General features: G+C 39.0%; 1 protein-coding gene across 2 annotated transcripts in view; it reads right to left on the bottom strand.

Moving 5' to 3' along the window:
• The window catches only part of ZNF385B (zinc finger protein 385B), a 105,734-nt gene that overhangs the window by 10,033 nt on the left and 76,472 nt on the right, over nucleotides 1–19,229 (bottom strand). The gene's annotated exons all lie outside the window — the stretch shown is intronic.

The raw sequence follows: 19,229 nt of genomic DNA on the forward strand, positions 1-19,229 counted from the left end.
TTCTTCTGGTTTTCCTACTCTTGTCACTCTTTTTTCCTTTCCTTTTTTGCAGGCTCGTCTTTCTTCTACTCTTAAACATAGACGTCCCATAGGGTTATGCCTTTACTCTCTTCTCTCTTTATATTCTCTACCTTGGCCATCCTGTCCACTCTCAAGATTTCAATCAGCAACGCTATGCAGATGACTCAAGTGTGCATTTCCATTTCTATCCTTTTTCCAGAGCTCTAGGCCCGTGGCTCCAAGAGCCTATTGGATATCCCCAGCCCATGTCTTTCCATATCCTCAAACTCAATTATCCTCAAACCTAAACTCATCACCTTCCTCCCCAAACCTCCACCTTCTTTTAACATCTCTATTTCTAATGACTACCCTACTATCTTCTATGTCAACCTGGTCTGAAATCTCAGCATTACTTCTGATTCTTCCATCTCCTTATGTTGTCAAATTCTGTTAATTCTACTTCCACAATGTCTTTCACCTCCATTCCTTCCTTTCTGTGACATCTCTGCAACCACCCTTCTTCAGGTCCTCATTACTTCTAGCCTGTACTAGTCTTCCAAGTGGTCTTCCTCATTTCATTCAATCCCCTCTCCAGTCCATCAACGACCCTACTTCTAAGATAATCTTACTCATGTAATGCTATAATAACGTCACTCTCATGCTTGAAAGCCTTCAGTGATCACTGCCCATAGTCCAGGAAAAGAGAGGGAAGATTTTGGATATTAGCAGGAAAGTGAGATGAGGTAGGGAGGGACATCTCATTGGATAAGTAGATTTTATCATGTCAATATCTATCAAGTGCCTACTATGTGTCAAGAACTATACTAAGTGCTGAGCATATAAAAAAGGGGCAAAAAGATGGTCCCTGCCCTCAAGGAGCTTACCATACAACAGAGGAGACAACATATAAACAATATATACAAAGCAAGCTGTGCACAAGGTAAACAAGAAACAAATTAAGAGATGGAAGGTACTAGAGATTAGAGGGACTGGAAGGCTTCCAGTAAAAGATGGAATTTTAGTTGGGACTTAAAGGAAGCCAGGGAGGCTGTAGTCAGAATGGAGGAGAGAGAGCATTTCAGGCCTGGGGGACAGCCAGAGAAAATACCCAGAGCCAAGAGAAATGGAGTGCCTTGTTCATGGAACAGACAGGAGTTTGGTGTCAAGGGACTTGTGTTGGGGAGTAAGGTTTAAGAAGACTGGAAAGGTGGGAGAGGGCTAGGTTATGAAGACTTTTGAATGCCAAACAGAGTATTTGGTATTTGCTCGTGGAGGCAATAGTGGGCCATTGGGGTTTATTTAGTGTGGGGGGGGCGTGGGGAGGGAGGGATGGTGTGTGTGAAATGATCAGACTCTGCTTTAGGAGAGTCACTTGAGTGGCTTTTACTGCTAATTCAGCTCAGCAGCTTCTGTGCAACTCACAGTCTTTCAGAGTTTTCTATAGTCTAAAGCACTGAGGAGTTCAGTGACTTGCCAAAGGTCACATAGTCAGTAGATGCCAGATACGGACCTTGAAGTCAGCTCTTCCTGGCTCTAAGTCTAGCTCTCTGTCCACTGTGCAACATTTCCTCTAAATTCAGATGACTAAGGTGAAATGAGTTTTTAGATATGACAAGAGTGGCAGCTACAAACTAGGAAGAAGTACCAGTAATTCATAGGAATCAGTAACCAAAAAGAGAGAGAGAACAATAAAGCCCATGCTCTTGGAAGACTATATGCAAATGCACAAAGTATGGTTAGCAAACAAGGTGAACTACAGATCCTAATGCAAAGAGAAGCTTTTGAGCTTATATTACTGTTGGTGAAATAGGATGGGCCTCATGACTAGAATTTGGCTTCAGAAATGTATATTTTAACCTCAACTTAAAAGGTAGATTATAATTTTATACTACAAATGTTAACAATAAAACAAAATTTAATTTAAAAAATTTCTGTAGAAATGGTGGCAAAAGGCTGCAAAATATTTTCAAAGGAATATCCAGAATGCTGAAGGAAAAAACCTATTGGAGAACATTCGAGTGACAATCAAAAGAGGTAGGAACTGAAGTGATTTTTACCTCTTTTTTCTACTCCCAACACTTAGATGTGTGTATACATATAGAGACCACCTGGACAGAAGGAAAACCTAGACGAGTTTATAAAACATGGTGCAAGTGTAGCCCAAAAAGATGATATAGTAATGTTGAGAGATTATAAATATCTTAACATCTACTTGGACTCTTTTTTTCTTCCCAAAGCAGAAAGCTAAAAAATATCTATGATTTGCCTCAATGAAAATTTTAGACTTCCAAAGGCAAAAGAAACACCAAGAAGAACTGCAAGTCACAACCTATTTATGATTTACAAGGAGGAATTTGTTGTTGAAGTAGAAATGATAAGAACCTTGGTGTGTCGGGGGAATGGACAAGAGACATAAGTGACCACTTTATCAATGAATTTGTTTAAAGAAGGACAAAGGGTGCCTAGCTTAGGAGATTTGAAATGGTTCAAAGAAAGTATGGATACAATCCAATGCCCTAATATTCCAAAAGGCAAGTTCTCAAAAATGAAATTCTGAAAACATAAGCCAAAATAACTCTGATAAAGATGAAAAGGAGAACCAATTAAAAAGCCCAGTAGGGACGCACAGGAAACTCACTGACAAACACAGAAGTGGCAGTTGTGATGTGTAGAAAGGATGAAGGATTTGGAGTCAAGAGGATCAGGGTTCAAATCCTGGTTCTGCTACTGGTATGACTTTGGAACCAATCAACAATTTATTAGGCTCTTTCTATATGTGTTAGAGGCTGGGAACCCCGAAGTCAGAAAGAAAAAAGAAAGACAAAAGAAAATTCCTCAAGGAGCTTACATTCTATCAGAGGAGATAACACAGGATAATGAAAATAGTAACTAACATTTACATAGTGCTTTATATATACAGGGTGTTCCAAAAGTCAGTGTAGGTTTAGCTTAAACCTGCATTATTGGTATTATCTTAATTGCTATTGTATATTGTATATCTTCACAATATATATAACATAAAAGTATAAAAAAAATGGCCGAGGGGAAGGTCCTAGCAGCTATGGGGATCGGGAAAGGCTTGATATAGCTTGAGTTGAGCTGCGAAGGAAGTGAGAGATTCTAAGAGATGGAGATAAGGAGGGAGCGTATCATAGGCCTGGGAGACAGGTTCAGGGACAGATGGAGCATTGTGTGGGAGGAAACAACCAGAAGGACAATTTGGGCAAATTGTAGATCCCTGCCTTGGTGCCTGCTCTTCAGATTTTAGTGCCTAATTTGGATCATTCCACATTTCAGTCCAGACTCGATGACATATTTTTCTCTAGCTTCATTCCTTCTGGGAGGTTTTCAATGATCTTTCTTTATAAGAACTCCTGTGTTTCTTCATTATCTTACAAAGAGGTCAAACTGCTGGTTAATATTGGTCACTCTTCATCTTTGGAATTAAGTACAAAGACACATTGGCCATACTTAATGTTGTGGCTCACTTAGACACATACTTTGTAGTATTTTCACATTATTTTCTATGTAATTATAAGTATTTGATTAATGTTTACACAATCTAGAATGCAATTTAATTCAATTAAGGACTTATTAACGGTCTATCATATGCAATGAAAATGAATGAAAATAAAAAAATGAAATGAAAATAAAAAAATGAAATAAAAATAAAAATGACAAAAACAAAATAGTTTTTGCCCTAGAGGAGCTTACACACCCAGTTTTAGCATTTTTTTCCAGTTGAACACAAATTATTTTCTATTTTTGTTGTCTTACTTATAATCACAGCATTGCTGAGGTAAATTCTAAGTTTGGAAACGTGCTAATGAATCCCAGCTAATTTGGAAGAGCTACTTTTTGATAACAACTGACTAACGAAAACTAGGGACTAGAACTTTCATGTATGTCACCTAGCCTCCTGAATCACTCAGAATGCTTGAGTTTTGAGTGATTTTTTCTAGAGGCATAATAAACCTTTATGCTTCTTCCCAGTTCTATCTGTTGTATTATTATGTCTAATTTCAACTGCTTATAATCCATGTAAAAATCCGTTGTTTTGCTTCTCTTTTCTCACTGACATTTGTAACAACTCTTTATTTTATTGTATTTCAAAATTTAATTAAGACACAGTTTTACTTCAGTTTCCTTTAATAAAGATGCTTGTCATCAGGATCTTCTGGTTAATACATATTCCATTCCCTCCCACCCCCCCCAAGTATTCTCTGACCTACTTTTAATTAGCAGGCTCTTCGGCATGCCTTAATCATTTCCTGATTTTTAGAACACCTGTATTTTATGCTTTGTCTTATAGGCTTTGTTAGGCAAAATTTGCTTAGCCACCTCAGAACTGCTCTTAATTTCACTTTCTTCCTCATTTACAAGGTAAAGAAAGAAGGCTTTTTTAAAAAAACAAACACATCTGAACTTAAGACATACAACTAAGTGCTGTTCCCTTTCAAAAAATATTCAACTCAAAAGGTTTCAGCCTTCTCTTTTATTGATGCCACCCACCATTACTGAAAACATTTTGGGAACTGCCTTCAGAGCCAGACTGGGGTCATGTGTCCAGGTGAGTGTGAACACTTATGCATATGAAAATGGTTCTCATTACTCAGGGTCACTCTTCACTCCTAAATCAGAGGGGGGCATTACAGTTCAACACCTTAACTGGCTCCAAATGACTCTAACCCATCCTTAAATCTTTGTACTCAATGAAGACAGTCAAAGAAATCTGTTGCATACTTCAAAGATAGTTTTAGAGAACTCTTTATACCATTAATTGGGTCAGACCCATCTTCATCTAGACCTTTAATCATAATACTTTGAGAACCACACAAACTACCCTCTGTTTCCACTATAAAATGCTCGATCACCAAATGACTCCTTGCAAGAGCAAATTTAAGACTGTCAAATGTTTGTGGTTCCAGTGCATACTTCCACCCACCAGATTTGCCCTTGAATTGGACTACATTCAATGAACTGTGTCTTTTCAGTCCAGGACTGACATTTTCAAAAAGAATTTCCATCAATTCTGAACGGGACATAACTCTAGAGAAAAGGTGCTTTTGTTCTTGGAGGCTTGTGATTTTTTTTTTTGTCCTTCTAAAGCTACTACACTAAATTAGCTTAATGTCTACAATAAAAATAAATCCATTTCTATTATGGACTGGTTATGTCAGCTGGTGCTACGGATTGCAAGGTCATGAGTTCAAGCCCCACAGGGGCTTACAGAGACTAAACCACCTGTTCATTAGTCACAGACTGTCTATACTTCTGGCTCTAGCAAGTGGTCACAAGAAAGAATGTGGATGACTCGTGCTGATGGAAAGTCTCCTGAAAAGTGCTCATCTTCGGGTGATGGGTGAAATAGTATCTTAAAGTAGCATACTCATAATGATACTTTGCTCCCTTTGCTCCCTCTCTAGGCCAGTTTGCAGTTATTCTATATTTGAGATATTCATGTTTAATAATCAAAAGGAAGGCAGATAGATTTGAAACCATCCATGGCAGAACACGGCAGTCATTTATCTTTTTTTGGTTCATTCATGAGCTTGTCATAAATTATGGTCCAGATGTCTTTGGGACTTATTGAGATTTTGGGAGGAAAATTTTTATTTTAAATGTTTTACAATTTATTCTCTTCTAACTGAAGTTCTCCTCACTTTGACATGGAGACAGCCTTTTTTTTTTTTAAAGAAAAAAACACCATTCTGGTCATTATGGATTTAACAATCTGGGAAAGCTTTGAACAGAAGCCCTGTGGAGAGGCTGTATGCCTGTTGGTAGAGCAATTTTTGTTTGTATGTGTGGGGGCACATCAGGTATCTAACTTATAGTGAGATTGTTACCTGTGTTGGGGAGGGAGCACATGCAGGGACAAAATTACAGATATTTGAGGTACTGAAGAGGGCAGAGTTTTTTTGTGCTTGTAGATTTTTAAGCACTCTCTTGCAGAGAAGTCAAGCAGAAGGAAAAGGAGCTGATGAGAAGGTGAAAGACTTGGGTTGGGGGAAGATCAGAAAGATAAGGACAACTCAAGCTTTTACTCAAAGTAAAAGGAAAAAAAGACTAGAGGAGGAGGAGAAAGTAGTTGATAAAGCAAGATAAGACAAGATCTGACAATTTAGTGATCTCAACAAGTCAATATGCATTTAGTAAATTGTATGTGACAGGTACTGGGAATACAAACATAAGCAGAAAGAAAGACAGTTTGGTCCTCAATGTCTTTCTCCTTTACACTCTGATGGAGGAAAATAACACATTGGAGGAAAATAACACATAAAAGGAAAATGAAATGGGGGATGGATGGGGGGTGGGGGGAGTGGAAGGAGCAGGGTAGGAGTCCTAGAATGAGGGTATGTTAGAGAAAATCTGGAGATGAATGAAGATGGGGCTGGCCTGGGCCAGGATCCTTAAAATGAAGGTTCCGGGAGGAATTAGAGGGAGAGGCCTCAGGGAAAGAGGGTACTTCCAATGTGTAAAGTACAGGAGGACAGTGAGGCAGCCTAGGGAGGAATGAAGGACTTTTCACTAGTACTAGTCTGAGAACAAAACAGTCAAGGCAAGACAAAGGAAACAGAGTGGCTGTGGAGATGCTAGTGAGGTAGGAAGAAAGATAACTTGAGAAGCCAAGTGAAGAGTCTGGGGTTGAAGGCTCCCACAAAGAGACTGCCAAAGTAGTTCTCCAAGGGAGCTACTAGAAAAGTGTCCTCCCTAGAAAGGAAGGTTATCAGAGACAACGACATGTTTCTTTAAAAAATAAAAGGTTTTGATGTCAAAATAAAGAAGAAAAAGAATGCCACATGGAGAAGAAGGGGGAGAAGCAGGTGCTTGGCTCCTAAGGAATAATGCTGTGGACACATAGATACTTACAAGAGTAAGATCATTCAGTAAGGGTTTGAGGAAGAAGAGCTGAATAGTGGTAGCTTGTGGCTCTCTATGGTGGGCTAATGAGGTAGGCTTTTTTTTGATCTGATGGGAAGGAAAGAAAGATCTGCTGATTTCCCAGAGGGTATACCCAATGTATGGCAGAGAACATTCTTGCCTGATCAAACCAGTTGACTATTGGCCACTTCTCATGATTCATGTAGGCATGAATACTATCAAAAGCAATCTTGAAAACACTTCTGAAGGTTACCAAATCTCGAACCAAAAAACCCAAATACTTTAGGTGAAGTAGTGTGTTCATTACCACTGCCAAATGAAGACCAGGGATTCTCGAGAGAAAGGCAGAGAAGGGAGGAGCTGCTTGAAAATGGGATATCTGGAGAATGAGATTTAGAGTTTTGGATACATCTTAAAATATAACAGTAATGAGCTTACAGCCAGGTGTGAAGTAAGCCTGAAAAGTTTTTAAATGTTTTACCTGGAGCCTTGCAATTCTAATGTAGGGGGCTTAACAAGTGAAAATGAAGGAGGAATTAGAAAACTAACTCTATATGTATGTCCACTAAACAGCTAGTATAGAGAGTAGCTTTGTTGTGAGTCAGTCCGTCAGTTGTGTCTGAATCTTCATGACCATGCTGTGGACCATACTGTCCGTGGGAGTTTCTTGGCAAAGATACTGGAGGAGTTAGCATATACCAAAGAAGATGTCCAGAAAACTAGGCGATAAAATCCAAGAAAGAGAGCAACAAAACCCATGGCTTTAGATTATATGCAATTGCAAAAAACAAACCACACACACACACACACACACACACACACACACACATACACACACACATATATACACACACAATGGGCAAAGTTAACTTGAGTTCCTAAAGCTAAGAAGCAAATTGGACCTTTTGACGTATCACTGACATTTGGTAGATGATACCCAAGATTAGAACGTGGCTCTGCAGGGTCTACCTTACTCAAAAGAAACAAGATAACTAAAAAGACGGATGTAGTAGCATTGTCTCTTAAGAAAATATATCCATTAAATATATTCATATAAACCAAAGATGGGGGAGCAGGGTAGAAAGTATTTAAGTGAATATCAATAGAGGCAAGAACAGTAGTGATACATTCAAGGAGACAGACTACAAGCACATAGATAGAAAGCGGAAATAGAGGAGGAGTTCAGGAAATAGTTCACAAGCCTGACATAGAGCCACGATAAAAGAAGGAATGGAGAACCTCAATTATCTGGGAATCTGTTGGGAGTTCTTTCTCTCTCTGCTTACAGCAGAGGAGCTAATACTCTTTTAAGCTGTTCTTAATGAAAATTTATACAATGACACATTATAAAGAAAAAACATTTTTGAAAGACTTTAGGACTTTGACCAATGCAAAGGTAACCCATGAGTCCAACTGAGCTTGGTGATGCATACCTGTAAACACAGCTTCTAGGAGGCTGAGATTGGAAGTTCTGAGCTGTGGCCAGGCTAAGCCTATCTGGTATTTACAGTAAGTTTGGCATCATCAGGGCCAGGAGGTGGGGTGGTTACCTGAGGAAGGCCATACCAGCTCAGCTTTAAAACTTTAAAACTCTTTTGCTGAGCAGAATGAGACCAGGCCTGTCAGTGACACCTTCACTTCTAGCCTAAGCAAGCTACGGAGCATTCCTCTTAACACAATAATAAAAAAAAAACTGATACCTAACTCCAGGTAACTGGAGATAAAACAAGCCACTCGCCACCTTGTGACAGAGGAGGGACGGATATAAAATTCAGAATGTATTGTATTATTGGACATGGCTAATGTGGGAATTTGTTTTCCTGGACTAGAAGTATTGTTAGGAGGGTTTATTTTTCTGGGTTTTTTTTGTTGTTGTTGCTGTTGCTGTTCAACTGGAAGGGCAATGTGAGGAAGAGATAATAAATGCTTGTAAAGATAAGTAAAAAAAAGAATAAAAAATACTAAAATACAATTATCAAAATTAAAAAAAACACCACCACATGTTTGCAGACCCCAGGTTAATAACCCCTGAGTTAAAGTTGTTCAATGAAAGTGGAAATGTTAGTGATTTTTTTCCCCTCCCAGCAAAAGATGGATCACCACTTGTGTAGGAGAGGGGTTCTTGTTCCTATAGGAAGTCAGAGTAGATGACTTCTGAGATCACTTCTATAAATGTGGTCAAAAAAATTATTTGGAGCAGTTCCTTGCTTTCAAGAGGGTTAACATCTAAATTAGAGTTTTCCAAACTAATCTGGTCACCAAATATTTCTGGCCTTGAAGTGTAACTTGATGATGCCCAGAAATGTTTGCCTAGAGTAACCCAAGGATATGAAAAATCTATGTAATAATCAAGACTTGGGGAATTTGGGTGTCAAAATGGAGGAAACTCACCTTGTTGTCATACTAAAGAATTTCTGGGTGAAGTAAAACTTGCTAATAAACTAAGAAAGTTTGTTCTCCAACTATTTGTTTCAAGAATGAAATATTAGAAAACTCATGGAAAGCAAATGACAATGGAAGGCTTCTAAAATGCTATAGTCAGGAACTGCATTTAGATACCATCTTACCTGAGGTCCTCTTTTTAGACTGATTTTATAGCTGTGTTCCTGGGACCCCAAGCTCACCCAGAGCCCTCATGAATTAAAATCTAATTGTAAGATAAAACTTTCTTTGGATTCAATGGCTTTGTGTTGGATACGAATTATGTTGTAAAAAATAAAGACTTCCAGGGATTAATAATGAGGCAGTACGTGGCACAGGGGATAGAGTACTGGGTCTGCTGTCGGGAAGACTTACCTTCCTGAATTCATATCTGGCCTCAGGTGCTTATGCACTGTGTGAACCTGGGCGAGTCACTTTACCCAGTTTGCCTCAGTTCCCTCATTTGTAAAATGAGCTGGAGGAGGAAATGGCAAACCACTTTGCCAAGAAAACCCCAAATGGGGTTACAAAGAGTCAGGAAAGACTAAAAGCAACTAAACAGCAACAAAACATGGAAACAGTCGGGGAATGATACTACTGTTTTGAACGAGACCTTCACGTGGAGAAGCAGTATGGTATGCTGAGGAAAAAGCATGGCATTTGGAGGCACAGGGCCTGGGGCTGAATTCAGGCTTTGCTGCTTCCTACCTGGGTTACCTAGGGCCAATCACTCTGAACTTCAGTTTTTTAGTTTGTAAAATGAAAAGTTCAACAAGATGATTCCTATGGTCCATTCTGTCTCAAAGTCCCATTGTCCTATGAGTCTTATCAATCTTGTTCTGGGCAGCACCAAATAATGTCTCGTTTATACTAGCCACGAAATGTTCTTGAATCATCACTGAACACTGAAACCAAGTAAACAAGTCTTTATTAAGCATCTACTCCGTGTCAGAGACTGGGCTAAGTGCTCATCCATCAAGCTAAAGTCCACTTATGTTAATGAAAACAAATAAAATTCCAAAAGAGGATTCTGGATTGTGCAAAAAAGAAAGGGAAGGAATGTTCAAAGCTAGAAAGTTGCATTTGTTAGAGGCAGTGTGCTGTAGCTGTTTAGAATTAAAGCACCTGGGTTCAAATCCAGGATTTGTCACTTACTACATATGTGATCTTGGGTAAGTCACATAACTTCTTTGAGATTCACTTTTCTTTTTTCATTTGTAAAATAAGGGGATTAGACTAAATGGTTTCTTCCGAAATCCTTTTCAGTTCTAAATCTATAATTTTATATGTTTATTGGAAGGCATGTGGAACATCTAAAATTGGTTGAACTGAGACACCCTTTTTAAGGGACATTTAAAAAACTTATCAAACCTTACTGTTGAGAGGCAAAAGTAAACTCTTTTTGCATGTGAAAGGAAGTACATAATTATCAAGACTTTAACAACAACTATCATTATTATAAAAGATATAATTTAGGCTGTGGTTTTCTCAGTGTCTCTTAATTTTAATGAAAAAAAAAAGTAATAGACCCTCCTATTTACAGTACAGATTGTATTTCATAATGTTGTTGCTGTTGTTCAGTTGTTTCAGTCACATTCAACTCTTCAAGACCCCAATTGGGATTTTCTTGGCAAAGATGCTGTTATGGTTTGCCATTTCCTTCTCCAGCTCATTTTAAAGATAAGGAAACTGAGGCAAACAGGGTTAGGTGACTTCTCCTGGGTCACACAGCTAGTATCTGAGGCAGCATTTCAATTTGGAAAGATGAGTATTCCTGACTTCAGGCCCAACACTCTATCCCTTGAGCCACCTAGCTGTATTTCATCTGTCATTTGTTAAAAATAAGTCATTATAAAAGCAATAGGCCAATTGGTCAGTATTCCCTAAAACCACAGAACCACAGTCACCAATGGTTTTTTTTCTTTCAGATATGTCCTGAATAGCAAAGGAACTCTCAGATACTACAGAAAAGTAGTTAGGAAATGAAGACTGAGATTTCAGTGGAAAATCTTTCCTTATTCTAGCTGAGATTAAAAGGGCTCTACTCACCAATTTTTACAATTAATTTTTCTTTTTGTACTTAATATGTGCCAAAAGGAATTAAGCAGTTAAGTGACTAGTGGTCATATTCTTTACTGCATCCATAAGCACCTTGTCCAACGTTCTCATTCTCATTCCAAAAAACAAAGCACTGCCATATTACTCCTTCATACTCATTAAATCAAGTTAGCCAACCTTGATAAGGGATTCAGACAGATTTCTTTGCTGCTTTATTTCCCTACTTTCTGAATAATGAGAAATTAATGGGTGTCAGTCAGAATACCTACATCCTAACCAGTTGTGCAGTCTAGTGAGAAATGAGGATAAAAAACCCAGGAGACCCAATACCAGGCCAAAAAAAACCCTCTAAAAACCAAAAATTGCAAGCCCTGTATGTATGTAAATTGTGTGCTGCAAGAGACTGGTTAACTCTTTTCTTTACGTGAGTCTCCTATATTCTTTCTAATTCTGACGGTACAAAAGAGAGAATACCACTGATAGAAATTTGAAAATTGAAATTAGTGTTCCATTAAGAAGTTTGAAAGCTTTGCAAGAGTGAGGCAGAAGCTATGAAGATGTGCAAAATAATTTTTCTTCTAAAAAGTATTTTGAAAATTGACATCAAAATGATGCTTCAACATCTGATATTTATTTGGTGTTAGGCAGTTTGGTACAGTAAAAAAATTAGTGGGCAGAGGACCCGGGTTCGTATGCATATCACTTGTAAAACACTGGGCAAATATGTTAACCTCCTTGGGCCTCAGTTTCCTTGTCTATAAAATAGGGGGTTATTTGCAAGACAGATTCACATGAAGAAATTCAGGAAGGAAGAAATATGGTGGAGGGAACACAGTGACAATCAATGGTGAGAGAAACATAAGTGATCTCACCATTGTGACATCTAAAAAGTTCTGAGACACATAGTTTTGGGGTAATTAATTATTTTAATAATAAATCTAGCATCTTACCAATAAAATGGGTCAGTAACACTCTTGAATGCCAAAGACCAACCATGGCAGTGGGCTCACAGTTTATATGCCCTTGGAAGAGTGGGTGTTCCTGAGGGTGGCAATCAACTCTGACTGGTAAACAATTAACAAGAGAGAATGAATATTACAATGAGAGGTGTACTTATTCCAATGAGGTGCAGGGGGAATGTAACTTTGATTATGTCATTTACTTCTAAATTACCCGCAATCTTGGCCAGTCTAACCTGGGTGGGATCTAAACAAGTTTGAGAAGAAAGCTAATTCAGTCTCATTATCAGCAATGTCCTTCAGAGACTGAGCCTTGAAATGAGGACTCTGGAGAAAAAACGGGAGAATTTTGGATTTCTCCAAATCATTGGGTATTAATAATCATTTCTCTCAAAACAGATCAGAAGTTTGGGAAACAGATCAGAGACCAGACACAGAACATAATGTTGTAGGGATGGGAATGTCAATTGTACAAACATCTGCTGGGGCTCTACTGCCTACGGCAGAGTAGCAGCTCAGGACTCGGCAGAGGGCCTTAATGATGATTTTATTATTCAAAAGGCAGAGGATGCAAAGAAGATACAACTACTGCTACTGGACATGACTCCACCAAAAGCAGGAGCAGGAGTAGAAATGATGGGAACCTTGGTGAGAGAGTGACTGAGAATTTGTGACTGAGAATCGGAGGGAAGTCTTGTAGTCTGGAACAGTCTAGATTTCAGAGGGATCAGAGAAATGTTCAGTAGGATCCAGGGCCTAATATTTTGAAGGGAAAGTTGGCCCAAAAGGGACAGAAAGTGTACAAGAATGAAATCCTGCAGTCAAGCAGAAATTATTCCACCAAACAGGAAAAAGGGGAACCAACTAGACAGTTCAATGTAGAGACAAAGGCATTTCATCAACAAACTCAGATTTTAAAAAGACTCTTAGGGAAGATGTATGAAACCCAAGCAACTGAAAATGAATATAAAAGGGTAATTTAGTCTAATAAGAACTGTGTTGAGATATGCTAAATCTCATAATGGGCTGAGACTCACAAGGAACCTGAATTACAACAGAAAGAGGGGAACATACTGGTTTGGAAACAGAGGATAGGAAATGGGTGGGATAAGACCAAGGTCCCTGACAGAAAGATGACAACAGGTGACTGAGAGAAGAAAGGACTACTTAACGCTTATTTTGCTTCTTTTTCTCTAAGGAGAATAACCTTAGTATGAGGAAGGACAGAAGAAAAATGAGGATAATTAAGGACCTAGCAATCCTTCATGAGTTCAAGTTACCAGACCCAAATAAACTGCATACCAGATTACCGAAAGCCCTGACACACACGATTGGTGAGCCACTGTCAGTTATATTTGAAAGACTGTAATTAAAGGAAGATAGGCCACAGAACTGGAGAAGGACAAAGGTTGTTTTAATTTTCACAAGAGAGGGGGGAGGGGATAGAATAAACATTTATTTAGCACTTATTATGTGCCAAGCATTTAGTTACAAACATTTAGTTCATCTGATTCTCACACAGCCCTAAGAGGTAGATGCCATCATTCTCATTTTATAGTTGAGGAAACTGAGGCAAACAGGGGCTAAGTGATTTGCCCAAAGTCACACAGCCAGTAATTATCTGAGGCTGGATTTGAACACAGGCATTCTTGATTTCAAGCCCAGCATACTATTCACTGTGCCTCAAAATTAAGGAGAATAGAGTCTGCAAATGATAAGACCAGTAAACGTGACAACTCACAAAGTTCCAAAATGTTTAAATATAGTTAATGCACATTTACAAAAGGATGTGCTATTATTCACAAAGAGCTAGCAAGGTTTCATCAAAAAACACATCTTGCCATACTGATGTTATTTCCTTATTTGAAAGGGTTATTAGAATAGATTGGGGAAATGTTGCAGATACAATTTACCTAAATTTTGGCAAAGCATTTGAAGTTTCTTATGTTAATGTTGAGCACGAGATGGAAAAGTCGAGGCTAAAGAGCAATAGGCTGATTTATATCATGTTGGAGGACGCCGTCCAAAGACTCATCAAGCAGTCAACATTAACCTGGAAGGAAATCTCTAGTGGAGGGCCACATGGATCTTGCCCTTGGCTTTGTCCTATATGACTTTTTTTAATGACTCGAATAGTAAAGATCCAAATGGTGTACCTGTCAAATCTGTAGACAACACCAAGCTAGGAGGAATAGCGAATATATCAGCTGGCAATATGGATACAAAAGGATCTGAAACACCTAAGAATCTTGTGCCAAATTGAATACGCTAAAAATTTAATAGTGATAAACGTAAAATCTTACATAGGGGTTCAAAATACCAGCATCATGACTGTAAGATGGGGGATATATGATTAAAGAGCTTTAATGAATTCCAATCTCAATAGAGTCAAAATTGTGATATGACAGTTGGAAAAGCTACTGTGATTTGTATTAACACAGACATAGCATCGAGAACTGTGGAGATGCTAGTTTCATTGTACTGCGCTCTGGTAAGAAAACAACTGGGATTTAGCCAGAAATAAAGTCAAGTTCACTGGATCATTTTTTCTACATTCCATTGTTTTCCTTTTTGAAAACCGGTACATTGATACTTCAACAGCTTCATAACATATCTCCAATTGGATTTAGATTTATGTGATGCATTTTAGGGTTAGAGTTAGGATTTTAGGGAGAAAAAGTGATGAGCTGGAGACACTTTGGTGATAGTGAAGGACCTTGATATCATGTCATATGAACATCAGTTGAAGGGACTAGGAAAAGAGAACATTTAGGGAAAACATGGGAGAAAGGCTGGCACATGGAGATTTGTTTGGCTTGGTTCCAGAGTATCTAGGGGAAGTGATAGACGTTTCAGCTTGTTACATATGAACATTTCCTAACAATTTGGAGTTGCCCCTATAGAGTGAATTGGCTTGGAAGATAGCAGAGTCTGTTTCCCCAGTGTTTTATAAGCAAGGAGAGTAACTGACCATTTGTTGGATTTGTTATAGAATGGATTATGGGTATGAATAGGACTGCCTAGATTGGCCTCTAGGGTCCCTTCTAACTCTGAAATTTACCAAAAGAGGTATTACTTTACAATCTCTCAGGTTCTAGAGCTGTATTGAAGAGGAAGAGAAACTGCATATTTTCAGTTGATAACCTTTTATTGCAATAATTGGTACACCTGGTCCCTTTATGAAATGGATATGTTCCTGATAAAGTTGTGTGGCAAATAAACTTTTGAAACTGCTTCACGATTTAAGGCAGAGGGGAAATTTGCTAACTGTAAAAGGACATACCTGTAGTATATCCTTAAGCAAAGTGAATAATCCTTTTGTAAAACTAACAATCATGCTACTATTTAAGTTTTCTAAAATCTGTTGCATAGCCAGGAGCCTTTCGGGAGAAATGAATGAAAGATTTTGTAATATTCCAGATTTAAGGTTTCTGTATTTCTATAATTGCTTGAGGGGACTCAACTCAGCAAAGTACAGTGATCCACAAATACCTGAAGAGACTAACGGACCTAACAGGGAGCAAGAAGGCAATAGGACAGGTTGGTGTGAAGATGCCCCAAGAAGCCCCAACCAGGCTAGAGGCCCACTGGCAAACTAGACAAATTCTAGTTATCTAGTTTTATCTAGAAATTCATGTTAACCAGGACAGTGAATGAATGAATATGAATGAAAAAGCACTTAAGTACTGACTGTGCTAAGTGCGAGGGGTACAAAAATAAGCAAGCAAGATGTTTCTTGGCTCCAAAGAGCTTACATTCTAATTGGGGAAGACATCACAGTAAGGGGAGCTATAAAGGTGGAAAATGGTGGGGGGAGGGATACAGGAGGGCATGAGTCCAATGGAAGGATATGAGTGCAGGGACATGGATGGAGAAGGATTAGGAAGGGTGGTGAGGTCCAGGGACTAGGCTGGATAAGATGGCAGCCCGCTGATCAGAGCCCAGGACCCCAGAGGTGGCGAATTTGAGTTCTAGTTGGTGGAGAAGGCCAGGCAGGGTGCAGAGATCATGGCTAGGAGATGGCTAGGGAGTGAGAACTATGAGAAACTGATAAATAGAAAACAGGGAGGAGGTTTAACCTGGAAAAAAGTGGAATCATCTTTCTCTTTGCTTGTATTTGCATCCCCAGCATTTAGCACAGCACCAGGCACAGAGTGCTTAATAAATCCTCATTGGCTTGACTAACTGTTGTGTCACCTTGACTGTTCTATGTTTTTCTCTACACATATCCATCACACACTGCTGCATTATCCTCCAGGTACCCTGTGCCTCGTTTTCCACATCTGCCAAATGGCAGGACCTATACAAAGATCCATTTGAGTTGCTTAGAATGAGCTATCAATTCCACATCCACAGTGGTCTGGCATCCACAAAGCAGCATCTTAAAAAATCTCACACCTATCCTAGACACTCAACCCACAGAGCAGAAGGACGACTGCGCTTACCTGCTCTAGTCTGTTCTGTGTCTGCTTGTTTGCTCATTTTTGGAAGGCGATGTCTTTATGCTCTCTCCCCAACAAAACAACTCCATCTGCTATACAGCTTTTACACTTTAGGATGAATTTTAAATATTTCTTCTCCCCCAGCAGTAAATGTATTTAACTCTCATCTCTAGATAGAATACTTATAATATTTATATATTTAACACTCATCTCTAGATAGAATAGAATAGAATAACAGGTTTTGTTTCTTGTTAGTGGAATTTCAGGTAAAAGTAGGAAGCTGGGAGAGAGCCTGAGAGGTATCACTGAAATTATAGGCAACAACCTAGCACTTCACCTCTGGGTAACACCGGCCCTGAACTATACATACTGTCCCAAAAGTCTTAGTATAGCTCAAAGCTTGAATGGCTTAAATGATGTTTGGGATATTCTGGGACAGTTAGGTGGCACAGTGCATAAAGTGCTGGACCTGGAGTCAGACTCATCTTCCTGAGTTCAAATCTGGCCTCAGACACTTACTAGCTGTATGACCCTGTTTGCCTCAGTTTCCTCATCTGTAAAATGAGCTGAAGAAGGAAATGGCAATTCATTCCAGTATCTTTGCCAAGAAAACCCCAAAAGGGGTTATAAAGAGTAAGGCAAGACTCAATAGCAATAACAACAAAATGGTCAGTTTTAAAATATTAACAATTGGGAATTTGAGGGTGAGTAACACCATAGAAAATAATAAGAACACATGCCAAAAAAAATCCTACAAATTCAGATGTGGAGGTGTTTTTAAAAGCTTCTCAGTATCTACCCACCTCAGTTCAAGCCAAGATAATGTAAATATAGCAATGTTTAATTTATGGCAGAAGCAAAGGAAGTTGTATTTGGCATAACTGAAGGATTTGTTGGGGGTGACTCATGACAACATCTGCTATTATCATCAGTATACAATAAAAGACAATTTGACCATACATTACGACTAGTGACATAATTAAGCATATACCTGGGGGATATGCTGCTTTGGCTGCTATGGAGTATATCAAAAAGCTTATGCCAGTATTGCTAAGTTATAAATTAGCAATGAATCCTAAACTGAGAGTTGATGGAAGAGTAAATGCAGTGTGGAATGGCAAAACTATTTTAGACTATTTCAGTGATGCAAGCTAGTTGGTGGTAGATGCCAGACCACAGTGGATGTGGAATTGCTAGCTCATTCTAGACAAGTCAAATGGAGCTTTGGATAGGTCCCACCATTTGGCAGATGTGGAAAACGAGGCACAGAGCATTCAAGTGACCCACCCACCCGTAACCACAAATGAGGCCAATATGAAGCAGTAGAAGCCTAACCTGGTTTCCTTGATTCCCAGTCCACTTCTCTGTGTACTACCCTATGATACTTAAAATATTCTACAGAGTAATATCATAATCTAAATCTTATCCTATTTCAAGTAGATTTCTCTCTAGATCACCTGTACCACATCTCTGGCTGAAAGATAACTGTTAGACAGCCCTCCCTCCATGTTTATTGCCTGTGTGACTTTGAGGAAGCCCTCTCTGGGTCCTAGTTTGCTCTTCAGTGGATTGATCTAGCTAAACTCTAAGGTCCCTTGTAGATAGGTGGCACAGTCTTGGGCCCAGAATCAGGAAGACCTGAGTTCAAATTTGACCTCAAACACTTGCTAGGTGGTTGAGCTTGGGCAAGTCATTTAATTACTGTTTGCCTCAGTATCCTCATCCATAGCAGGCAAAGCAGTATATCCCCCAGTTATAGGCTTAATTATCTCACTCGTCATAATGCATGGTCAAATTGTCTTTTATCATATATTGGTGACAGTTCCAGATGTTGATATGAAATGGGGATTATGATAATATCTATCTCCCAGGGTGGTTAGGAAGATCAAATGAGATACTAATTGTAAATCACTTAGTACAGTGCCTGGCACATAGTAAGCACGATATGTTAGCTATTATTATTTTTAAATCTATGAGCTCTTCAGATATGTTCATCTATGTAGTATTTGCTAATGTGAGAAAAATAAAGACGACCTTCACTGTTAAAGTGACTCTTTTGTTACATCGCTTCACTTAAAATTAAAAATAACAAGGCCTGTTTGTTGGGAAGTGAACCCTGAACACTTGAAAGAAGGTGATGATTTTCGGTGGTTCAAAGCAGAGTCTGGCCTGTGCAAATGCTGCTGAGTAGATCTCCATTAGGCTTCAGTTCTGACCCATAACCTCCCCCCATTCTTTCAATATCCAAGCCAGTCTGGCAACCGGGCCTCACCACGCTGAGACTCTGCAGCCCGTGGAACTGTCAGCCAAGTCTCCTCTCTTATGCCCTTGTAGTACTTTGTAATTGGGCACAGGCTGCCAGCCTCATGGTCAGATAAAAGAATGGTCTCTCTAATTACCAACGTCAAAAATGGGCAGGCTGTGTCAGCTCCCTGGCACATGTCAGCTGGCCCGTCAGATACTG

The sequence above is a fragment of the Trichosurus vulpecula genome, chromosome 2 (genome assembly GCF_011100635.1).
Source record: "Trichosurus vulpecula isolate mTriVul1 chromosome 2, mTriVul1.pri, whole genome shotgun sequence".
Lineage (NCBI taxonomy): Eukaryota > Metazoa > Chordata > Mammalia > Diprotodontia > Phalangeridae > Trichosurus > Trichosurus vulpecula.